Below are 26,862 nucleotides of genomic sequence, written 5' to 3' on the forward strand. Positions count from 1 at the left end.
TTTGCTTCTAAATTTATTTTTAGAATTAGTAAATAATTTTTCAAACAAGATTTTATTCATTGATGGATACTTCGAGATTTCTCCTATCCAGATTCAGTTGACTTTCACAATACGATGGATGCTGGAACTGTGATCTGTTAAAAGAAATAATAAAGAAATATTGAATTTAATAGAATAAGCTCATTAAAATAAGGTGAAAACCCAGCTTCTTTTGTAGTTGGGGAATATCTTTATTTCCGTTCGAACTTCTAAAAGAACTTCCGCAGAACTGATTATGCTATGATGTATATTGGACAGATTTTCCGTCATCCCTTGTCAAATTTGGTTTTGAGACAAACCGGTTTCGGCGTTGTGCCATCATCACTGTCGATTTTCGTTCTGATCTGTTGTTGTCGTTTGTCCTGCATTTATAGTTCGTAGGTATATGAGCAGGTATTGTCAAATAGATGCTTGTGTATATTTAGTTATGTGTATGTGCTGTGTGTTCATTGAGAACCGAGGGTGGTTTACTAATCGATTTGTGTGGCTGACTGGGGTAGGTAGAAATCTGTAATTTTAGTCGTTTGACCTTCTTTGTCGGTTTTTTGTTTTGGTGTGTTAATTGTTTTGTGTTTATTTGTTATTGTGTGTTTGTCTGTTGTACCTGTGTGATTAAGTTGTTTCCTGTAAAGAAGTTTTAAAGGCTCGAATATTGTGTCAGAAATTGTGTTTATCTGTTCGTTTATTATTCTACCGTCGAATGTTTTCTGTTTGTAGATTTCCATGTTTTCGAGTACGTTGAGACGTCGGCCCTTTTCTTGTATGTGAAGAGCCCTAACTGTTTTATTGATGTTTGCTGGGGAACATTCATTCTCGACCATGTGATTCGCGAAGTTAGACTCGGGTATAATGTTTGGATTCCGTATTTTTTTGTTGTAATCTCTAATATGTTCTCTGAACAGCGTTCTTATTTGCCGTCCTGTTTGTCCTATGTAACTATGCTGGCATCCGCAGGTAAGCTTGTATACGCCGTAGCTGCTAAACGGATCCTCTGAGTTAATGTTAGTTCTTAGTTTTCGCCCTAGATTGTTCGATGTTTTGAATGCTATGTTAATGTTGAATTTTTTAAAGAAATTTGCCAATTTATATGTTGCTTTTCCAGTATATGTCATAGTTGTCCAGCTATTATTTTCCTTTTCATTATTTCTTTTTGGTTCTCCATTTGTCCTTCTGAGCTTATCTACTAGTGCTTTTTTATATCCGTTGTTTGCAGCGATATTATATATGACCTCAAGTTCTCTCTTATATGCCTCTTGTGTAAGAGGTGTTCTTTCAAGTCTATGTACCAAGTGCCTTAATGCTCCATTTTTATGCTGTTTAGGGTGATTTGATGTATTGTGTATTATTGCGTCGGTGGCCGTTGACTTTCTATATATGTCATAGTTAAATCTTTTGGCTTCTTTATCAATATTTATCGTGAGGTCTAGATAGTTGATTCCTCCGTCTTTTTCGGTTTCCATTGTAAATTTTATATTTCCGTGCTGCTTGTTGAGGCACTCCAGTACAAGCTCTTCGTTATTAGTAGTTAAAACGCATATTATGTCATCCACGTATCTAGCATAAAATGACACGCCTAATTTGGACTTCAGCTCCTGTATGTACTTTTCTTCCAGATTTTGCATGAACACTTCCATAAGAATTGCTGATGTGGGGCTTCCCATTCCAAGACCGTTTGTTTGTCTATATATTTTATTATTGAATTGAAAATAGTTTTGACGTAAAGTGGTTCTTAGCGTATTTGTGATTTGCATACTTTTCACTTTTTTTTGCGTTATGAACTATTGTTGAGCTAACTATGTCCAAAGTCTCCGATAGTGGTATAGATGGGTATAAATCTTGTATTTCAAAAGATACCAATTTGCTGTTTCTTGTTAGCTCTACGGTCTCGAGTCTCTCTATTAGTTCTGTTGTGTTAGCTATTGCATATTCGTTCCTTAGCTCCAGAATATCTATCAATATCGTTTTTAAATATTTGGATAGTTTGTAACATGGTGCCGATTTAAAATTAATGATGGGCCTCATTGGCGTGTCCGGCTTGTGGATTTTTGGTAGCGCAACCAGTGGAGGAGCCGAAGGGTTCATTTGGACCAATCTATGTGCCATGTTAGAATCTACTATATTTGTTGCATTTTTTATAGCAACTTTGATTTGTTTTTGGTATTCATCTGTGGGATCCTCTCTCATTCTACGACATTTCGTTTTCTCTATGAGATCCTCGGTTTTGGATATATATTGCTCTTTTTCGATTAGCACAGTGGTGTTTCCTTTGTCCGCTTTCGTTGTGACAATATTGTTTTTCCTTAGTTTATGCCGTAGATTCTTTATTGTTTTCTCCTCTGTATTCGATTTTTGTCCTTCCTGTGCTTTCACCTCCTTTTTTATGATTTCCCTGCACATGTGTCTTGCGTGGTCCTGTTCTTCCTGTGGTATCAATGATATTGGGATCTCCGCATCTAACATCGCTTGCTCCGTTTTTCTTACTGTATTCTGGTCCATGATATTGTGCTTCAGGCCCTTTTCGAGAAGTTGTGCCTCTTCCTTGGTAATGTCCACTGTTGTGAGGTTAACGAACTTGTCATGAAACTGGTGAGTGTTTTGGTTTTGGTTACCATCTTGTCGTCCTGCCAGCTTGTCCAATTTTCGGTTCAGCGACCTGTATTTTTGTTGTAGTTCCTGATCGACCTCTGTCTTAATGCGGTCGAAACATTCCATTAATGCAGTCGTAGGTAGTTGTTCTGCCAATCTTAAATGGATAGATAATAACTCGGCATTTATCTCATCCTTCTTCGAGTATAAGCTTTCCAACTCATATTTTAAAAAATCCTTTTCCGCTTTTCTAACTTTTTTCTTGCTAGATTTGGTATTTGCCTTTATTGTTATTTTTGCGAATTTCGGAGTAACATTCAATTCCAGGCATTGTCTGTTGAACCAAATGCTCGCCTTTGCTTTATATATTTTCAGTAGGTGTCGCTTGTAAATTGTTAGTAGTCCGTTCGCGTTCAAGTTAAAAGCCTGACTAGCAATAACTGACTTATCTTGTTTGGTTGATTTTCGGACAGGGTGGATAAATGATGTATATTGGAACGACTCTCCGCCATCCCTTGTCAAATTTGGTTTTGAGACAAACCGGTTTCGGCGTTTCCCGTATATGTCATAGTTGTCCAGCTATTATTTTCCTTTTCATTATTTCTTTTTGGTTCTCCATTTGTCCTTCTGAGCTTATCTACTAGTGCTTTTTTATATCCGTTGATTGTAGCGATATTATATATGACCTCAAGTTCTCTCTTATATGCCTCTTGTGTAAGAGGTGTTCTTTCAAGTCTATGTACCAAGTGCCTTAATGCTGCATTTTTTATGCTAGAATAATAACGAACAGATAAACACAATTTCTGACACAATATTCGAGCCTTTAAAACTTGTTTACAGGAAACAACTTAATCACACAGGTACAAACAACAAATAAACACAAAACAATTAACACACCAAAACAAAAAACCGACAAAGAAGGTCAAACGACTAAAATCACAGATTTTTACCTACCCCAGTCAGCCACACAAATCGATTAGTAAACCACCCTCGGTTCTCAATGAACACACAGAACATACACATAACTAAATATACACAAGCATCAATTTGACAATACCTGCTCATATACCTACGAACTATAAATACAGGACAAACGACAACAACAGATCAGAACGAAAGTCGACACTGATGATGGCACAACGCCGAAACCGGTTTGTCTCAAAACCAAATTTGACAAGGGATGACGGAAAATCGTTCCAATATACATCATTTATCCACACTTGCGGAAAATCAACCAAACAAGATAAGTCAGTGATTATGCTATCTTCGAAATCATGTGACGCTAGAGGAAGAGAAAACACACAACCCTAGCTGGCTTTGGCTAAGACTCTCAGTACTACTTTGGCATAAAAGGATGTATACATCCAAGCTCTGCGCATGGTGGCTCAGCCATGAGCTTTCGTTAGTGAGTACCTTCCATCGCAGTATTTAAAAGTATATGCAGGAAAGTTGCAATCAATTATATATTTTGAGTGACTGACTCCACTCACTGTCCTCAGGACTGTCATCAATGCTAAAGATCTACACCTATTACAGGTTTTGTGGATTACTTACATGCCAAGGTTTCCCTGTAAGATATTTTAAGATATTGATGGTCTAAATAGTTAAAGATGTCCCTTGTCGTCACTTAACACAAGCTCAATATCAACCCTTAATAATTTATATGTCACACATATGGAGCGAGATAAATTTAAATTCATTAACAAAGGTCTGCGTCTATCTCAGAACCGCGTACAACTGATCCAGTTCAGAACGCGTTCGAAACGTCTGCAAAGGATTACAATTGCTACTTCGTAGGGCGTCGCATTGTTAAATGTGTTGAAAACACTGCGAGCGGCCATAGTTAGAACAAGCACCGTCTCTTAATTAGATGTTGCGCCCTAGCACTGAACTAGTGCGATTCGCTTTACGGTACATTTGTAATGCATTTTGAATGTGAGCTTACATCAATAGAGTGGGCTGAAGTTGTTGTACGAAGCCGTATATTATGATGCCCCAATCAGGTGTCGATATGCTACAACTACAGGGTTTTATATGGTCAACGTTTCGAACTTGTTGTACGCCGCATATCGTGGCATTTTCTTAAATTAACGGTAAATAAAATTATTAAAAAAAAATTTTTTAGTTAAACGGTTTTATTGAAAACAATACTTACATGAAAAAATAATAATACGAAAAGCTAGAAAATAATTAGGTAGGTCCTAGGTACTAGTCATCACACTCCTTATCAATCTAGGGCGTTGCTCAGACAATTAAATAAAAGCGTTGGGCGCGTGAAATTTCTAAAAATGTGAGGCGTAGCATAAACTGATTAAGGTTCAGTTGGTTTTACTTATGACTACCAATAGAAATATGACGCGTCCAACGCTTCTATTTAATTGTCTGAGCAACGCCCTAGATTGATAAGGAGTGTGATGACTAGTACCTAGGACCTACCTAATTATTTTCTAGCTTTTCGTATTATTATTATTTCATGTAAGTATTGTTTTCAATAAAACCGTTTAACTTAAAACATTTTTTTTAATTATTTTATTTTCGAGTTTTTAGTCTTTATTTAATTGCCTATTATTTCTCATTCTATTTAGTTCATTTAGTGACTCATTATTACAAGGACTCTTTCCTGACAATTTGTTACAACCTAAGTCCTCAATACATAATCCTTCCAAAGACTTTACTCGACTCTGCGCCACGTATGCTTGTCCCTCCTCCAACTCCAAAATATTTTGATGTCACTTCTACTGGACTGTATGCAATATTTGTTCCAAATATGAGCCAAATCTGGCATCATAGGTCGCTTTCTATTCATGTATGTATTATGTGTTCCAAATATGGACCAAATCAAATCGGACCACAAATACGATTTTTGTGAATATCTCGATCCTTACGCCACCTAGCGGCGATTTTTTTGATAGGTCGCTTTCTATTCTTGTATGTATTATGTGTTCCAAACATGAGCCAAATCGGACCACAAATGCGAATTTTGCGAATATCTCGATCCTTGCGCCACCTAGCGGCGATTTTTTCTTATTATTGCATTGTCATCGGGTTCTGAACTATATCCCAAGTTTCAAGCTTGTAGCTTATCGGGAAGTTACTTAAATTTCAATTACAAGATTCGTTCACAACGGCCGTGCGGCCGTGCATGCGGCCTGCCTGTCAACTCAAGCTAAATAAAACCGTTTAATTAAATGGTCGACATTTATATTATTCATAGATAAATTTTACTTGACATTCACTCTCACAATTACGACGTGAATAGTATGCATAAAGCTGCAGACATTGGTGCTTTATCGGTATCCGTATCGGTAACCTTATAACAGCTGATTGGACCATCCTTATGGGAATCAATGCAATCGATTATTGGTGCCGCTCAGGTCGTAACCGTATCGTAGCCAACCAATTGGTTTTTGGTTTACCGTCGTAACGATAAACAGCTGATTACGTTAGGGATACGATTACAGCGATACGACATACGGCACCAATGACTCCCGCTTAAAATAGTAGATTCTCTTCACCATTGAAGAGGCATTGCCGATCATCGCGTGGATTTGTACGAAGATTTACTCTTGCTTCGCTACTTACCACTTCAATGCGCACTCGGGTCTCGTAGCCGAAGTTTCTTTAATAGAAGTTGATTCGATGGGTGAGTGCATATCAACCTTGAGTTATGGAAGAAAAATAGGATACGTTATAATTTATCATTTTAGAGGCTGATGTTTAGTCTGAAGGTTTATGTATCAGCTGTTCGTTCACAGCTGCACTCACCTGACCATAATGCTTGTTCTGTCTCCATTTTTGTTCCACACTGTTTTGACACTTCGTTTGGCGCTTAACTACAAGAGGTCGATTCAAGCAACATAACCCTCCCATTGGTAGCTGGTCACAAAAACATCCAGGGCAACGAGAAGCTAGACAAACTTGCAAAGGCGAGGGCTCTGCTGGCGGCTGCGGAGACAGTCGAGATGCATCATACATAGCAGATTCAAGGAGTTATCTGTCTCCAGCTGGTAATCCTCGGACACTTGCAGAATAACCAAACAAACCTGGCCGAATTGCAACAGGAAAAAAATGGAGGACCTACTAAATAGGTCAAGGAAAGGTCATAAAGTCACTGCCACAACAACGAGACGCTACCGCATGTCCTGCATGCTGAAATAATGGGAATCCCTTTTAACAGCATCTGCAGGAGCTGCGGAGAGGACGGCAGGAAATAAACAGTCGCGCATGTCTTGTGTAAATGCACAGCTCTAGCACACCCTAGGTTTGTAACTATAATGAAACTTAAGGAAGCAGCTGAATGCGCTGTAAAGGATATCAGCAGGTTCATCGAAGGAGTACCGACTAGCAATACGATATCAGCAGGAGAAATATGTACAGGAGAAATGTGCAAAATACATAATGGCGCCTAGTGCGCTACTTGGGGTCGGATCTTTATTTTCCGGGCCTCACAGCTACAAATCAACCAAGTTCCAACGTAATTAGAATTGGACAAGCTCTTATTCTACGAACCATTCCCGAAAACTTTCGTCAACTACATTATACTACACCGCACCTCACAACAAATTCTACATTAAATATTTATTTTAAGTGTCCGTTTATTTGAATCCTATCGAGCCACAGTCTGACGGGTGCCAAAATAATTATTTCTGGAGGAGCTCTAGAGACGAGGAGCAGGTAAAAGGTGTTGAGCACTGCTCACTTTTCAAAATTGCTCTTCGACCTTTATTTACCACTCGCCACATAGAGTCAGATAGTTACTGTCCACCATTACCCACCCTTATACCAAATAGCAACCTACACTAGTTCAAAATACTGTGAGATGAGCTTCATTGAAAGCTAGAGTAAGTAGCACTCAGTCAACCCAGCCATAAAGAGAGGTTTCAATTCCTTTAGTTATGAGTAAATTTCAGTCAAATTCACACTTACCGTGAAGGAGAGTTCTTTCTGATCCGGATAATGGGGAGCATTATATGACTGGGTCAGATTCAGGGCGTCGATGAACGGATCGCAGATGCCAAAACGGCAGGTGCAATGGATGCACTGTGTACCGGTCGCCGGAGACCCAATTTGACAGTCGAATCGGTAGTACGGTGAATCGGCGAACGGACGGCAGATGCCAAAAACGGACGGTGATATTGGTGCATGGTGATTTGGTAACCGGATACACCAAATCACAAGTCAAATCGGGAAGCGGCGAGTGGAGAATAAACGGATTGGTAATTATGAGCCAACGTATATACATAAACGTTGGCTGGTGAGCTGGCCAATGTCGTGGGGATGAGGGAGGTAAACGCTATGTATATTCACGCCTAGTCTCTGCATATAATTAAAGTAGTTGGCAACCAAAGTCGCCAAACGGATTGTTAAAAGTGGAGGGCCGTGTCAGTTGTGAATAGTTAAATGGAGATATGAACTCACCTTCTTAACTCAAATCGCGTTTTTGATACGATTTCTAGTGCGAAATATTTCGGTTTAAATTTTTGGTAAGCCGAATAATTTTAAAAGTTTTTTACATATGTTACTTAACTGGTGAAGGACAATGAAATGCTGCCGGGAAGGCAAGTGTGGCGCGAATTAAATGCTTGCAAGTGATCACTTACATTGTTTCTGTAGCTTTCATTCGCTATTAATCGCGTTTACACTGAGTGCTTTTGTAGTGGCCACTATAGGTATGACAGTTTGAAATAATGCTGAGTCAGTGTGAGGTTGCACCCCCAGCGGGCTAGGGGGCTTAGAATATACCCGCGGTAGGTATGCCTGTCGTAAAAGGCGACTAAAATACCAAATTGATTCAAGGGTTTGTGTAGCGCAACCCTCTCAAGGGGTTGCCCGCGCAATGTATAGCTTCTCCAACCCAATTGTTAACTTCACCTAGCCGCGGCGAATCCTGTTTCATTAACAGCCGAGGCTCTGACGACCCCAAACTCCTGATAGACCTAGGGAATGGGAGGGCGGTATGGCCTAGAAAGTTGCATGTGGTCATATCAAATCGTTCCCGAGATGGTAGGGCTAGTATCTGTATGGTGCTTGTTACCGGAACGTATCGGATCTGTATCCGGCGAAGGACCATCAACAGAGATAACAATCCCCAAGGCTTTCGGGGAGTATCCTTATCGCTACAACAACAACAACAATAGTGTGAGGTTGCATTGTTGGACGGAAAAGTTAGTTCGCTGCAGTGGTGTTAAGAACAAAACTTTCCGAAAAATTCACAATACTTTGAATATTTCAGTGGAATTCGAGTCATATACTTACCTCCAAACCCGGCCCATTACTTGTGGAACAGTAATATTCATCAAGGGCTGAATCTAGTACCAATGACAAACCCATCGTCACGCCTGTTCCGGATGCTGCGCGTGGTGTGTATTTGGGTGGTAAATCCGATGGATAACAAGTTTCTGGATTCCAATCGATCGGTTTTCTAGCTTTATTGGGTTTCCGCAAATTTGAAGTTCTAACGGTACTGAAAATAGCAATAAGATTAAAAAAGTTCAATGAAAATTACTTTACTTTACTTTATAGTCGAATTCACCTGCGCGTTTATCGGAAATTAGGTTGCAAAATATTGAAAACACAACAAAGGCCTTCATCCGAAATAATCTCTTGAAAGAGATCTGAACAGTTTCCTCCATACGCATCGTACGAGCAGGATAGCAATATTTTCGAACATGGTTGAGCGTGCTTGAAATGAAAAGTTATAAATTACTTCCAGTTTGGTGAGAGTGGAACAAGAGTGTAATATCAGAAGGCTGAAATAGGTTCGTCATTTATTAGTTCCTTCAAAAAGCTCATTCAAAAACCTGGGTTACAGGCTAAGTTCAGAATACGAATCTTTCGATCTAAGTACAATTTTTTGAACTCATTATTAACTGGACAGTTTCTCCACATGGTTTTCTATTATTTTATTTATTACTTCCGACGACAAGGCGGATATTGGGCTATTAGCAGCAAAATAGCAATCGAACTAAGTATTAAGTGCATTTGTCTCTTATTAAACCTAGTTCGAAGTTCACTAGCCCAACAAACACAACTATACGATTATCTTGCGATAATTTGAGGACCATTTCAGTATTGTTTTTGAGACCAATTGGGTAATGCTTGGAAGTAATTTTGACAGAATTTCTTAATTAGTTCGTGATCGTGTTTGAGGATAGCTTCAGGACTATTTTTGGGATCATTTAAAGGAACATTAATGAAATTATTTCGATGTTGTTTCATTAGCGCCTATTTCGGGATCATTTTTTTGCTATCAATGCTTCATTTCGGATGTCTTTCGGGGTTCATTTCAGGACCATTTCAAAATGGCTATAAGAATCATAATGGATTTTTAGGACTTGTTGTGTCATTTCGTTTCTTCGAACTCTTGCGGATTATTAAATAAAGCAAATACAGGGCTCGATAATCTATTCCACTTTGCGACTTGCTTCTCTTAAAATTTTCCTACAAAACTAGCGGGACGGTACCTACATGTTTACGCCGACTCCGAACGGCCTCTGCATGGCAGATAAATTTTCACTAAGAAGCTTGTCATTGCAGAAATACACTCGGAGTGTTGGCCAAATCACTGCCGAGGGATAACTCTGTTAGAAAAACTTTTTTTAACTGAAGAAACTTGTTTCTAAATGTTTGATCTTGCTTTGCCCGTAACTTGAATCCAGGATCTTCGGTGTGGTAGGTGGAGCACGCTATCACCACTCCACCGCGGCCGCCGGTGGAACTGTTAGTGTTATAATTTTCGAATATTTCGCTATCGTTTCGATACTTTTTGGAACTGTTTTGGGATTGTTTTAAGAATCACATCGTGGCTTTTCAAGGATCGTCATGATTCCCAACCATGCCGAAATGAAAACTGGGTGCTACCATCTCCGAAAGGTATGTACTTTCCTAGCTTACTAGATAAACTTATTCCGGTCATCTCCGAAAAGCAATATTTACTTTAAATTTGTACAAGCTTCCACTTACCTCGTATAAAGACCTCAAATTTCAAATTATGGTTTTCAAAGTTTAGCGCCTCCTAAACTTTATCCTTTGAAAGCGCTCCCGAGTTGTAGAAAATTTTGAGTAAGGCCCCTTCTTCCGACAGTCTGCAAGATAGAAAATTATTTAAAAATCACTCTCAAAAATGTGATGGACTATGAACGAATAGCATATGCACACTTCAGGAGGCTGGGTTTCTCGGATGTTTCTTTGTCATACAAAATTTTTTCATTGTTAATGAATAGCTGTAAATGTATATCATAAACATTTTTTATAGACATCAAGACGCAACCAGAACTGGCACATTCCTTTGGTGTACGTTGCTTGTTCTTTTAAGGCTTTGGAAAAAATAAAAAACAAACAGAGGAACGGGAAATCCAACCATAACACATAGCTGAGATACCAATGATAGAGTTGAGTAACTTTTTGCCTCTATTTTAAAGTAGGGTTTATGTGACTGCTACTGGGGTGATGAGTCCCACCATTGGTACCACGTTTACGGAAGAGGTTTTGTACTTGTTTCTGATAAGTAGACATCTGGCCTCACGGGTAATTGTTATTATTGTAGCGATAAGCATACTCACCGAAAGTTTTGGGGAGTGTTATCGATGTTGATGATCTTTGCCCTATATAGATCCGGTACGTTCCGGTCACAAGCACTATTAAGGTACTAGCCCGACCATCTCCAGAACGACTTAGTATGACAACATGGAACCTTCTGGCCGTACCACCCTCCCAACCCCTAGATTCATGAGGAACTTGGGGTTGCCAGAGCCTCGGTTGTTAAAGAAACAGGATTCGCTACGGGCAGGTGAGGTTGACAATTAGGTTGGAGAAGTTATAAATTACGCTGGCAACCCCTTGAATCAGTTTGGTATTTTAATCGCCTCTTACCACAGACATACCTGCCGCGGGTATATTCTAAGCCCCCTAACCCGCTGGGGTGGCCTCACGGGTAATGGCCTGGAATATTCTTGCAGCACTTTTTTGGGGACTATCACTACATACAGTTCTGTCCTGACATAGTCACGTCCAATGAAAATCTTTTAGAAAACGCAAACGAACCAACTGGGATTGGTATGGTTGGGAGCGGCCTCAGCGATGTTAGCCGAAAATACTGTGGATGGCGTGGTGAATAGGTACACTCTGGCTTGTAATACTGATTGTCATTACTCCTTCCGACTGAGACTTTCGTGGTGGGCAAACGCAGTTAGAGCCCTCAGAGTTTCCAGTATGCTGAGGAGTGAACTACTCTCTTGCGTTGAGTCTTCCTAATCTGAGAGGAGAGCCAATCGAGATTCCTGATAAGCTTCTGGGAAATCTTGGATGAGTGTAGTGAGCTGGCAGACTCACGAAGATGGTCATGAGTGATCCTATTCCAATCGGGTACCTTAGAGATGTGGACAAAAGCTGGGCGATAAGCTTCTGGGAAATCTTGGACGAGTGTAGTGAGCTGGCGAGACTCACGAAGATCGTCATGAGTGATCCTATTCCAATCGGGTACCTTTGAGATGTGGATAAAAGCTGGGCGATGAATGGCGATGAATTCTTGGATTTTTAACGAACACTCATTTTCCGTATGTCATAGTTTCACCGGAATATGCTTCACTGCCGTCGATTGCCCGAATACCCTCCATCCCCATCGGGTAAAACCAACTTGCATGGGCCAGCAATTATTTTAAGCCCTACAAGCCTTCGTGCCAAATGGTTTAATTCATGCGCAACTCCGGTGGTTTTTGGAAATTCCTTGTAGCTGACTGGCGCCCGTATGCGGTTTGACTATTTCTCTAAAACTTGGAATATGGCCAAAGCCAACTTCAAAGCGGTAAGCTCTCATGTCTTTACGCAAGACTTCATAGCACAATCAGCCTGTCCTTGTTTATTTTAAAACCTCTGGAATACCTGATTGATCTTTACGTAAGGAGTAAGTTTCCTCACTCCGACGAAATGCTGGATCTCATTCAGAAAAACTATATAAAAACTAATAATTTGATTCTATAGCTCGAGAACTGAGGTAAATAAATAAGCTACGGCGTACCTCAAAGATCCTTAAAAAATCACGAACAAATTAACCCGAAGATGATTTGAACGAGCTTGCATATACCGCTCCATCGATTATGCTTCGGAGGCCTTAAATATTTACAGAAACACTCAGAATCAATGCCCGAAATCCTGTTCATTTCCCATACGAGATGCATCCGTTGAGTTTAAATATCTGAGAAGCTCCCGGTATTTTATATGCTCAAGTTCTGAGATACTTCTTGAAATGAATTTAAAAGAAATGCAGTAATTATGAAAATGGGAGAAGACTCTCTAGCATAGAAAGTGTTTCTGTCGTTACCTATATTTGGAAACAGAGAAAGGGCTTGATCTGTACTGAGTTGAGAGTAATATGTGGCACTAAGGTGCTACGTTGTTTATGGCGGAACAGATTTTATATGATCCCGTCGAATTTTCTATGCCAAAGAAACTCGCTTCAGGCTGGGAGTTTTCTTTTTAGTGGTAAATTATGTTGTTATTGTTGCAGCCAGGAATGTGTACATAAAGAAAGATCCACAAATATGAAAGACTTTTAACAATTTTCGACAACTACCAAAGCTCGTTGTATAGATACATTTCGGGATAAAATAACTATTGTTAGGCCATAAGCTCGATTCGAACACGCGATTGAAAAAATTTTAGTTAGCGAAACAAAATTAAAGTAAGTGTTCACCAATTTTTCCCCGAGGGTAACTAGCTTTCATCGCAAACTTGAGGTAAACTTAAGTACTTAACGAATTTCGAGCTTTTAATACTAGGCTGATAATTGTTGTGTAGTGTAGGGTTAATTGACTAAATTATTTTGTTTTGTTGACTTTCCGACAGGGTGGATAAATTATGTATATTGGAACGATTTTCCTTCATCCCTTGTCAAATTTGGTTTCGAGACAAACCGGTTTCGGCGTTGTGCCGTCTGAGAGAACGAAATCGACACTGATGATGGCACAACGCCGAACCCGATTTGTCTCGAAACCAAATTTGACAAGGGATGACGGAAAATCGTTCCAATATATATCGTTAATTGATTACTTAAGTAATGAAATTTTTGGCATGAGCTAAGTGACTTAATTGTCCTATTTGATATGAGATTTGCTATAGGTGAGTTTCTACATCAACACAGAAGTGGTGGGGGATGATTGCTTCTCTTCGTGATCGTCTACATTAGCCAAACTCATTTCCAACGCTTGCGTCTTCGTTTGTGTACTTTGTATTAGCGCAGCGGTAACCAGCTTTTGTGAAGCTGTTACAGAAAGGAATGGAACTTGAATATGGTTAACTCTAACTGGCGTAATGTGTTGGCCAAGTAAACGCACCACGCCCGAGGACAATTTGTATATGATACTTAAAATACCCTTCCTATGTGTGATCTTTCCGAATAACAGTCTGCTCGTTTTTGGCTTACCAATCACATACTTACTGCAGTCAGGTGGCTTATTTATTGCTCAGAGTGGGATGAATACCCGAGACTGATTCAATAACTTATCTCGATATCCAAATTTTCCCAATTATATGACTATGGGTTGGCAGTCGTGGTAATTCGTTGTCTGATCTGATTGTGACTACCTGGAGCAACGTTCTATTTACTCTCATGTACCACGGACATCTCGGACGTTTGTCTTGCAAGTTGTTGAGGCACCGCTGTCGAAACGACGAGTGGCGAGCGCAAATGTTGAGTACATGAGGCACAGTCTCCATGTCTCTTCCGCATTTTCGACAATGCTTCTTCACGTCTATCGGTCACAGCTTTTTGAACTTTAGCAATAGGATGTTAAGGCATTCCCGGTGTACAAAGCTCGAAGAGAAAGTGGTTGGATTCGGAGGTTTTCCTCGTCACATCACTGCGCCACGCAACGTGGTAGTATAGAGATGATGCCCTTGACATATCCTGACTTGACAACGGTCACGTTGAATTCAGTAGTTCGACTCCGATGGGGACCATACCTAGCACTACCTAGACCAAAGCGTCCTTAACGGTTGCGCCAGATATATTTCGACCTAGCTAGAGCGAACTTAAGAAGCAGGACAAACACAGAGCAAGGATAACACAAGAAATGGTCGCCAAGACATTAAAGACATGTTAAGGGGTTGCTGGGATACGTTACCTTAAAGTGTATATAGCTTACTTAATTATAAGGAGTAAACTGCGCCTCCTGTCACCAAAGCATTTTTAATTGGTTTTCGGCCAACGGCAGCAGTCTAGACGCTGCGGGTGTGTTCGAACCGTCAAATAATAACAGCTGTATTGCTAATGTGCTACTTAATTGATGGAATGATGTTGATACTCAAGCTTTGGATGCGCTGCAATAGGGCAGTGAAAATTTTTATGTTGCGTTTGATTTGCTGGTGATGATAAATGGAGTGCCAAGTTTTTTTTTGCCGAGTCTTTGATGCAACGAACGCGCGATGTTACCACAGCTGCCCAAATTTTGCGGAAGAACGTGATGTTCTGCCACATAAAATAACATTGCGGTAACAACTGCAGCTTGAACACGCCCTGCTTCTACTCTAAACGCTGTTTCCGAAATAGAATTTATATCAATTAACAGTGGCGTTGCTGCCAAAGCCGGAAATAACTATTTTTTCTTTAACGACAGTAAGTACTTCAATTCGCCTTCGTTCACCACAAAACCCTTTGACTAACCTCTTTATCCAGGCCAGAGACGGCAGAAATGTGCGGGACTTTTTTAAGACCACGCATGTACATGAAGGAGGAAAGGAACTTGCGTTGCTGGGAGGCTGGCAATAGTTCCGGAGAGATGAAACTGGAGGCATCATAGGACGCGAGCAGTGATTAATACGGTATTTTGTGGTCTAAACAGTTTTATGTTGAAGTTACAAGCCTTCGTCAAGTGAAGCCCACTCTCATCTCAGTCTTGGTAAAATATTTAACCAGTATTCGGCTGAAGTAGAAGCGTATCGCAGTTTCTGCAAGAGATGACCAGCTTAGCTTTTTAATTCACCGAGTAGAAAGTTGAATATGTTTTCTATCAATAGCCGAACTGAAACCGAAAATATTGTGGCAAATATAAGCATACCTATGCTGTTAGTAAATAATCACAACAACATAAACGGCAACACTTATGTACAAGGCAACGAAGACATATCTTCCACACACACATGTAGTAATCAGCCGAAGTAGTTACTCACACTTACACACGCATACGGCTATAAGAAAAGCATAACCCTGCAAAAATGCGATTAGTCTAGGATGAATCCGGGATGAGTTCAAAATAATATGCGACCAATGTCAGTTATGATCTCTTTGTATGAGCTGAACTGTTCCCTTTTGTTTTAACATGTCCTATGAAGATTTTAATTGTAGCCATTTATACCCAAAAGAGATCGATAGGTCCAATCCCCGTTGAATCCATATGAGAACATATTAGACTAGTCCCTTTTCGGTTCTTTAAGAACTCAAATAGGGCCCATTTTTCATGGCAGAAACACGGTCGAATGGTTTGCCAGGCCACACAAGCTATTTGGCGTAAGTTGTTCGCTCTGTTTTCAAAATAGAATAGAAAGTATTATCCGAAAATTTAACCCTAACACCGGCGTGGTCGTTAAGTCCTAATAATTTAGGTTCAGTGCAGGGCTCCTCATTTTTCTTAGATAATTCGTTTCAATTACCTGTAATATTTTTTATTTTACTAATTTCGTTTCCGTTTTTCTAATATTTCTTAAAATGGGCTACATACATTTCAAACTGACTAATACCAACTCTACCCGAAAGTGACTAGAGGGGATCAATTATTCCCAAATGTAGACAAATGAGATCAATCGGAGACCAATTTCTTTAGGGATTAATCGCACGATTTTTTGCAGGGAAACTACAAATTTACACGTATATAGCTGGTAACCAAGCATGAGATACAATTTTTCTCGGACAGATTTTAGCGAAATGACTAGATCTTAGGATAAATGGATGAACGAGAATACCGAGAGTATAACAGCAGCGCAAGCCGAGGAATCAGCAATCAGTTTGATTTACACACGCATTAGCTGTGAAGTACGTGATATTGAAGTATAATTGTACTACTCCTAAAGTAGACAAAATAAGGACCATATTGAATATTGGAGTTATTTACTCGAGAGTTCAGTGATACGAACGTTAGCAGAATGTGCAAAATAATCGGACTTCAACAGGATTCGTTACAATATTATAAACCAACTGATATTCCTTGTTGTTAAGCTCGAATATAAAGTAATCAGTGCAGCGCAGTTTAACTTACGTTTTTCGATACGATAGAAGGTGTTTTTTTTTTTTTTTTTGTTAGTTACAGCCGAATAGAATATCTAGAGCCTCGATCGGATAAAAATTTCCAAACGAAACCGTAACTAAAACTGGAACGGTTCGAAATCGTAACCGGAATTGGGCTCGAAAGTGTAACAGAACAATTTTCTATTGGGTATATAAAGCGTTATATACCATACATAAATAAGTAGTTGGTAAAACAATATAAAATCTCATTTGCCAAAAACACGTCAGTCGTTTGACATAAAATTATGAAAGGAAATTCACACAATAAAAATGGGGATAAGGCGAGGCACGAATATGTCTTATTGATGATGTACATTCCCACAACTACTTATCTGTTTTATGTAGTTAAATATAATGCAATCATAGAGATAATATCTTGGTATGGCGCATTAAATCGTAAAGGGTTTAGCCTCCAGCAACATTACTCCACGTAATACGAGCTAAGAAGGAAATACTTTGTGCAAATGCAGAGTAATTTTGATGAGAAGCTTTTCCAGCACAGAGATGGCCTTTGTAATATTTTATTACCTTTCTCGGTGACAGCGATTTATAGACGTTTGTCCTTTCGTTTAGTCAATTCATATTCACTGGTAAAATATTTCTCAGCTGCTTGGCAGTCAAGTGAGTTGAAGAGTTGGTGAGTTGGCGTGGATGGGCAGATAAATGCGATAAAAGAGGTTCGAAACATATTTTACAAACGAGCTCTAGTTCCACATAAAAGCTTTTACGTTTTGTAATGATTAATTTTGTTATCAGTTGTCATGATTTTATCCTAAAGATCTAAAGGGGGGAAACTTTAATTTAACGTTGAAATGCTTTTTCATAAGTTGTTACGAAGTACGTGCCTTATAATTTATATGATTTTAGCTGACTAGTTTTACGACTCACAGTGTGTAGAATATCACGCAGATGGGGAAAGTTTCTAATCACGATACGTTAGAAACTGACCAGTTTGTTTTTGTATGTGAATAAGATTTATATATCTCTGAATCCAATAGTCCCTTGAGCAGTGGCCGAACATCCATCTACGGCTAATGTTCAAGAGCCCTATTAATTATTTGGCGGAAGGAGCCCGTTTTGGAATAAGCAGTATACCTCTCAAACTTGACAGAAAGTTTGCTGTGCTTAAGAGAAATAAATAAATGAAATTGTGAAGAGATTCTCACTCCCATCAAAGCTTTCCATTTTATACTCCAAGATTTAATCTAAACATTTTGCATTGATCAAATACAACAACTTGATAAGTTCAAGGTCGTTGCTAGAAGAAGGAAGTTGTGGGAACGGAAGGGGACGTCGACTTCTATAGACGGTAACACTAAATTTAAACGCTTTAGACCATTCTTCGTAGGATTTTTTTGGAGATATCGAACTATAAAAGGCACACTTATTTTGAGTGATTTCCTCTATATTTTCGATCCAGCGCTTGATTACCAGAAAACTACCAAAATCTCTTTTTTGTTGCATTTTCAAATTCAAGCGACAAAAACAAAAATTTTCTGAAATATCCGCCCCTCATAGACTAAAAAAAGACTAATATTTTTTGCTGCCGGTTTTTCTAAGATAACACAAAAACAGCAGAGTCTTCAAAATTTTAAAATTGTAATCCAAAAATTGTATACCTAGAGCTAACTTAAGATTTTTAAGAATTAATGAGCTTAACACCGATAAATGATAACTGTTATTCAATTATTATTTTTCCCAATAAAGACAAAAATAATAATTGAATAACAATTATCATTTATCGGTGTTAAGCTCATTAATTCTTAAAAACCTAGAGCTAAATTTGTTTTCTTTTCCGTACCAGCTCTCTCGATGATACGGCTGTTTGAAATTTACTGTTTATATCCGTTTTTTCCATTACTATAACCAATGTGGGCTATGGGGGTTAGAATATAATCTAAAACCCGTTCCTGGCTTGTTCTTGAGATCTGCCACGTTAAAACGCTTTTCAAATGAAAAATATAGAGAAACCTGTGATGATAATCTTTTTTACTAATGACGACCACGGCACACGTTTAACAAACTATAATTTTAGGGATCATGATTTGAGAGCATCTACCTGGAATGTCCAAACTCTTTTAAGGGAAGGTATCGATTTCCTGCTGTTTCAATTGTTTGATGCCCTTGTCAAGGCAAAGGCTAATATCACCACCATGCAGGAAGCACGATAAACGGAGCAAGGCAGAAGAGTGGTAGAACCTTGCATCGCATACTACAGTGGCCATACGAACAAACGCAAAACTCGGTGCAAAGGTGTTGGTTTTGTGGTGGGAAAGAAATTTCGACGCCAAGTACTACCGTTCACGAGCGTCTCACCGTGATCCGCTTTAGGCAAAGCCTTTCAATATCTAATCTATATATGCGCTAACGCATCAATTGCCGATATTGACGATTGAAAATAATGAAGACTCCGTCTATGACAAACTAGAAAAGACATACGATGACTTCCTACGCCATGATATTAAAATTATGCTGGATCTTTGGTCCTACAGTCGGAAAATTCCTCCATGGTTTTCCATCTCGGTTGAGGCTATAAGCTATTTGGCAGTCTTCTGATAGAAGAACACAAATCGAAATCAATCAAATGTGATGTTCCAACAGGGCGGCAAAGAGTTGGTAAAGAGCCATGCATCAACTCCTATGCAAAATAAAGGCGGATGAGAGCATGCCTCCAGATTGGAATTCAAGATTGTATGCTGCTATGTCTGAATTCAAGTTGTCTGCCAAGTTAATAAGGCTCTGCCAAATTACTTTAAAAAACACCAATAGCTCCGTACACCACTAGCCTCTCCGAATCATTCGAAACCAAACGAGGTGTCAGGCAAGGCGGCTGCTATTCGCGCGATTTCTTTAACACGATTCTGCAGACGTTAATTCTAGCAGCAAAAATAAACCGCGATGGTACAATCTATTAAATGAGCGTATATCAACTGGTGTTTGCTGACGATATTGATATATTGGTCTTAACAAACGCGACGTGAGTTCTGCCTTCTCTGGATTTGATAAAGAAGCAAAAAAAGTGAGTGTCGCGGTAGCTGAGGACAAGGCGAAGCACTTGCTGCCATCCCAGAAAGAATATCCGCCTTGGCATCCACCTAACTGTGTTCGATACTGTGAAGGATTTCATCTATTTTCAAAGCAGCATTAACAGCAAAAACTATGTAGGCAAAGAAATTAAACGGAGAATAACTCTTGCCACCAAGTACAACTTTATTCTGAGCAGGCCAGGTAAGTTCTTGACGAACAAAAATTACGCTCTACAAGTGGTTCATCTTACCTGTCCTGATGTATGGCCCGGAATCATGGATGGTGTCGAGAGAAGATGAGATGACTCTTGGAGTGTGCAAGAAAAAAGTTCTCTGGAAGGTTTATGGTTCTCTCCGTGATGCTGACGGCAAGTATCGAAGGAGGTATAGTGGTGAGCTGTATGAGTTTTACGCAGATATGACGATATTGCAGCGAAAAAAAAAAACATAAAGACTTCGCTGGCTAGGTCATGTTAAGCGAATAGACGAAGACGCTCCGACAAAGAAAGTATTTCAGTCGGCATCGCTCTTTGGAAGCAAAGGAAAAGGTAGACTTATCATCAGCTGTCTGTTCCATAAGAAGCAATGCTTCCTCGCGGCACAAAGACATCCTGGCTGCCACAAGCTAGTGGTTGGAGTCGATATTTGGACACCATCAACAAAAGCTTCAAACTTCGGGTTATCCTACGACTCTGTCTACTGTACATAAATATATATATATTTATTACTTTTAAAGACCACGAAGAATGGTGTAAATGAGTTCGAAACATTTCATTAACTTTTCCCAGCGGCATAGCAATCTGACTTACTTTACAAGCTCAACCAACATAACAACCGAGAGTGGTACTTAAAAATAAATTATGTATAGAAGCAAAATTGAAGTGTTAAGCCTGTTTAACTGTTGTTTTATGCTAAATTGTTTTATTGTTTATTGGCTTAAGAAAGATTTTTGTACAAATGTATCTTACGGCACGATTGCTAGGTTTATGGCCGTCGTATAGATATATCACACAAACACAATCAGAAATAGGCTCGGCTATACAAAAGCCCTAGCTTAAGGCTTTCAAAGCTTCACTACTTAGTGTCCATAGTCATTTTATTACGATTACTATTTGCTTGGAAAAATTATTGCGCTTTTTATACTCAGCTGAGCAGAGCTCACAGAGTATATTATTTTTGTTCGCATAACGGTACTCCGTAATGGCATAAAGTAATCGAGATAGATATAGAATTCTATATATCAAAATGATCTGGTCGAAAAAAGAAATTCATTTAGCCATGTCCGTCCGTCCGTCCGTCCGTCTGCCCGTAAACACGATAACTAGAGCAAATTTTAAGGTATCTTAATGAAATTTGGTACGTAAGTTCCTGGGCACTCATCTCTGTTGTTTAAAATGAACGAAATCGGACTATAACCACGCCCACTTTTTCGATATCGAAAATTTCGAAAAAACGAAAAAGTGCGATAATTCGTAATTACGTCAACAATCAAGTGCGATAATTCATTACCAAAGACGGACAAAGCGATGAAACTTGGTAGGTGGGTTGACCTAATGACGCAGAATAGAAAATTAGTAAAATTTTGGACAATGGGCGTGGCATCGCCCACTTTTAAAAGAAGATAATTTAAAACATTTTGCAAGCTGTAATTTGGCAGTCGTTGAAGATATCGTGATGAAATTTGGCAGGAAAGTTACTCCTGTTACTATATGTGTGCTAAATATTAATTAGCCAAATCGGACGATGAACACGCTCACTTTAAAAAAAATTTAAAAGTCAAATTTAAAAAAAAAAATTTAATATCTTCACAGTATATAAGTAAATTACGTCAGCAATCAACTTCAGTAATGATATGGTTCACCAAAATACAAAAATAAAAGAAAATTTCAAAATGGGCATGGATCCGTCCTTTTTCATTTAACTTGAATACTTTTAATGCCATACGTCGAACAAAAATGTACCAATCCTTGTGAAATTTGGTAGGCGCTTAGATTCTAGGACGATAACTCTTTTCTGTGAAAAAGGGCAAAATCGGTTGAAGCCACGCCTAATTTTTATATACAGTCGATCGTCTGTCCTTCCGCTCGGCCGTTAACGCGATAACTTGGGCAAAAATCGATATATCTTTACTAAACTTAGTTCACGTACTTATCTGAACTAACCTCATCTTGGTATTAAAAATGGCGAAATCGGACTATGACCACGCTCACTTTTTCGATATCGAAAGTTACGAAAAATGAAAAAAATGCCATAATTCTATACCAAATACGAAAAAAGGGATGAAACATGATGATTGGATTATTTTTTTGACGCAAAATATAACTTTAGAAAAAACTTTGTAAAATGGGTGTGACACCTACCATATTAAGTAGAAGAAAATGAAAACTTCTGCAGGGCGAAATCAAAAGCCCTTGGAATCATGGCAGGAATACTGTTCGTTTTATTACATATATAAATAAATTAGCGGTACCCGACAGATGATGTTCTGGGTCACCCTGGTCCACATTTTGGTAGATATATCGAAAACCCCTTCACATTATACAACTAAGGGCAACTCCCTTTTAAAACCCTCTTAAATACCTTTAATTTGATACCCATATCGTACAAACACATTATAGAGCCACCCCTGGTCCACCTTTATGGCGATATCTAGAAAAGACGTCCACCTATAGAACTAAGGTCCAATCTCTTTTAAGATACCCATTAGGACCTTTCATTTGATACCCATATCGTACAAACACATTCTAGAGTCACCCCTGGTCCACCTTTATGGCGATATCTCGAAAAGGCGTCCACCTATGGGACTAAGGCCCACTCTTTTTAAAATACTCATTACCACCTTTCATTTGATACACATATCGTGCAAATGCATTCCAGAGTTACCCTAGGTTTATTTTCCTACATGGTGATTTTCCTTATTTTGTGTCCAAAGCTCTCAGCTGAGTATGTAATGTTCGTTTAGCCCCCAACTTAGCCTTCCTTTTTTATTTATTGCGTTCATAAATTTGGGCGCCTTGGCTAAATATCATAAAAGAACCACAAGAAATATTTGTTTGCATATTAAATTTGTGCGCTTTTTCCACGCCAGCTTTTTATTGAAACTTTTTTTTTATTGTTACTACTCGTGTTGTTTGTTTTTGTTGTTTGCTGTTGGCAAAGCACATAAAACATGTCAATTAAATCGGCATTGTGTTGTCATTAGGTTGAGCGTTTAAACTTTTTTCTTTTATTTTTGCTTTACTTTGCTTTGAGCGTTTTTGCTTTGGTTTTTTGTTTTTAGGCGCTTTTGTTGATATTGCACTTATTGTGACTATTTTTGTTGCTTTTCTATTAGTTTTTTGTTATTATCGCTTTTCTAGTTTTTGTTGTAGCTTTCAAGTTTTTTCTTATTGTTGTTGATCTTATGTTTCCCTGTTTTGTTTTTTGTTATTGCCCTTTCCCTATTTTTGCTCATTCGCTTTTATTTGTATGCAAACAAGTTGTATAACCCATTGCCATTTGGCACGTCGCCTTTCAGGCATAATAAAGGACAAACACTAATGCAAGCGCTAGTACTGGATTTGAGCATACACACCCATACGCAAACGTTTTATTGCAGCTCAGCCTATGCAACATACTTTCTCCCTCCCGAAATTCATTCATTCATGCCGTGGCATTTCAACATAACATTTGGCTGCGCCGCACACAAGGCATTTTCGGCGTTCGAAATATAAACATCACTAGTTTTGGAGAGCGTGGAAAAGCTTAACCAACTACGAACGCCCAACGTAGTAATGCTGGCCTGGATCCCAGACCACAAGGAATTGGAGGGTTATGAGCCTGGAAAAAGAGAGGCAGCGACTGGGGGCATTTATTGCTAGAAGAGAGAGAGAGAAAAGATAAGAGCACATCCTCTTAGAATGCGACGCAATCTCATGGCTAAGTTGTTGTGCTCGCCATGGCCAGAACATTTCAACATTTGCACCTTTAAGGTAAAGAAACAACTAGGTTTCATCACGGAAGTCGGTGGATGAGTTGCTGTGAAGAATATGAAGCATAATAGACTAAAGGTGCAGTGCGATCCTCAAAATTTATCTATCTATCTCTCTAGCGCCGTGAGCGTAAGTTTCTCTTTTAAATTAGCTGATTGTATTTCCATAGTAATGACAATTATTCGCTTTGGAAATGACTAACGAAACCAGTTCTTTTTGCCCTCATTGGTTTTAAATTTACGAAATCATTTATTTGACGCAATTTTTAATTTATAATTTACTGAATAACACTGTGCAACAGCCAGCTGGTTATTGGGCCAAACCCACTTTTTTGTAGAGACTGAGGCTTATGTGGACAAAGTACTATATCCGTTTTTCGAAGTTAGCTTCCAAAAAAAAGATATCGGCTTTCGAAGTTCGAAATTCTACATTTCGAAATTTTATTATTTTTTTGTTAACGCGTTCAGTTAAATTAAAAAAAAAAATGTGGTCCTGGTCCGCCTTTTTCTTTTATTTGAATGGTTGAATTCTTTTTTTGAAAAATAACAGTACGATCAATTCCAGCGCTGCCATGAATGTAGTAGCCACTATCATGGAACTATCTGAATTTTCACCTCGTAAAACAGGTGTTATACTAAATTTTCCAAAAAAAGAATTCAACCCTTCAATTAAGGGAAAAGAGCGGACCACGACCTTATTTTTACTTTTTTAATTTGCTGAACGCGTTAACAAAAAAATAAAATTTCGAAATGTAGAATTTCGAACTTCGAAAGCCGATATCTATTTTTGAAGCTAACTTCGAAAAACGGAGATAATACTTTTTATACTTAAGCCTCAATCTCCTCAAAAAAGTAGGTTTGGTCCAATATCCAGAAAAAAAGTTGATTTTGTCGAATAGTGTAATTAATAACTTTAACACATGATTACATACAAAGTATATACTGTGCAAAAAGAATAAACTATGCAAGGAAGGTAATTGGGATAAAGTTTACAACAACTAAGGCATGACGTGGCTGAATGCGTTTGTAACACTTCAAATATCGTAGGAGTGCGGGTTCAAATCCCACTCCCGGGAGAAAAGGCTTTGAAGAGATTTACTAGGTATAATCGAAACAGCTGTCACCTTGTCCGTCCTGATGTCACGTTGTTAAAAATTTTCCCAAATTATTCAATATATTTTTTTTCGCTGGTTTGAATATTTATTAAATAAAGAACAATAACCCTCATTTGTCGACTTGGCAAGAACCATTATTTTCAGGGATGTTGCTGTTGTTGTTGTTGTAACGATACAGACATTCTCTCAAGGCTTTGGGGAGTGTTATCAATATTGATTCTCCTTTGCTCCTTATAGATCAGTTATGCTCCCGTAACAAGGTCCATTAAGGTACTGGCCCGAACATTTTGTAAATGATTTAGTATGACATTGCACCTTTAAGGGCATCCCATCCCACACCCCCTAGTTCTATGTGTGACTTGTGGCCGCCAGAGCCTCGAAATCTTAAGAAGCATTATTCCCTTCCTGGGTGCACGGCCAAAAATTTAATTTATTTTTTAAACCTAGCAACGTTTACTGCTGATTTTAAGCTTTTTATTGATGCTGATAAATCAACATGGACGATGCTGCGGGGATCGGGCAACCCCATTTTCAGTCTTACACCGAGCTCAAGGCAAAATACTCCACCCCCAACCCTCCCGTCCATCTATATTAATCTATCCGTGATCAGGTTCACCAGCCTCTCGTCCACATTAATTCCCAATGAAATATTAATGGTGAATGTAGACGGATATTGATCCGGCACGCTCTGGAATGAAGAAAAATTAAGGTAAAACCCGATCCTCTCGATAACGATTTGATATGACCGCGTTGAACCCTAGGTTTGATGATTTTAGTCGCTCTTTACAGACAGGCCCACCGCCTGAATATCCTAAGCCCATTAATCCGTTTGGGAATACTTTCTTGTAGCTATAGGCTGTACCTTTTTGCTTAAATTTCAAGAGTTTTGGAATTAAGAAAGAGGTGATTTTGGCAAAGTAGCTGCTTATTTTACCACCATTTAGCTCTACTATGTCGAATAGCTGGCAGCATCAGAATTAAGTTACCCCATACCGTGCGCTGACTTATTCTTCTTGTAATTCATTTTGCCCTTGGGAACACAAACTAAGCAAAATATCTCAAATTTGACATATACACCCAAATTCACAAACATTAGGTCCAAGAAGCCTTTGAAGAAATAAGAAAGTACTTAATTTAATACCATTTCACAAAAGGGCCTCTTCTTTTTTCCCCCTCTCTCTCATCATTCATTTTATATGGGAGTTTTCAAAATGAGCTTTCTTAAAAAAATCTTAATTAAATCTGACACGTTCTTGACTTTGGTCCAAAAGCGTTTTCTATGCTTGGCACTCATTACACGCTCTCACTCAGACAGCCTTTCATTCATATACTCACTCCATAGGTTGCTCGGTCGCCACGATTGAGTCATTTGCTCGCTTCACTGCTTTTCTCTCTACTATCAACTTATGCGTCAATTAAACTGTGCAACTTTTTTGAAATATTTTTTCATGAATTAAATTTTTCACTTAATTATGCATTTACTAATTTATATATTTTTTTTTTACTTCCATGCGCTTTTCACAATTTTTCTCCAACTCAATTAATTTTTATATTGTTTGTTTACTCTCCCACCTTTTATTTGCACTTTTGCTGCACCGCTGATTTTTGTTGTTGCTTTAACCTATAGCCTTAGGTGTGTTTCTTTATTTTTCTACCTTTTTCTTCTTAAATTTTTTTTTCTCTTTCACTCTCCTCTTGTTTGCTTCACCACTCTACTTGCTTTCCCCTACTCCTGCTATTTTATAATGTATCCTTTAGTAGTTTTTCTGTTCATTTTTGTTTACTCCCTACAAAACTTAAGAGTTTTCAACAGTCAATTTCGCAAAAACTTCGCACTAAATTGCACTTCGT

General features: G+C 38.7%; 1 long non-coding RNA gene across 2 annotated transcripts; it reads right to left on the reverse strand.

Moving 5' to 3' along the window:
* Positions 1-26,862, reverse strand: LOC137246436 (uncharacterized). Of its 2 annotated transcripts, none has more exons than XR_010951491.1 (5): positions 26,347-26,862; positions 10,588-10,709; positions 9,158-9,306; positions 8,881-9,088; positions 1-134 (listed from the first exon to the last, which is right to left on the reverse strand). It is a non-coding gene; the product is annotated as an uncharacterized lncRNA (long non-coding RNA). The 2 variants fall into 2 exon arrangements; XR_010951492.1 differs by having other exon boundaries at positions 9,141-9,306.

This window comes from Eurosta solidaginis, chromosome 3, assembly GCF_040869045.1.
Source record: "Eurosta solidaginis isolate ZX-2024a chromosome 3, ASM4086904v1, whole genome shotgun sequence".
Classification (NCBI taxonomy): Eukaryota; Metazoa; Arthropoda; class Insecta; order Diptera; family Tephritidae; genus Eurosta; species Eurosta solidaginis.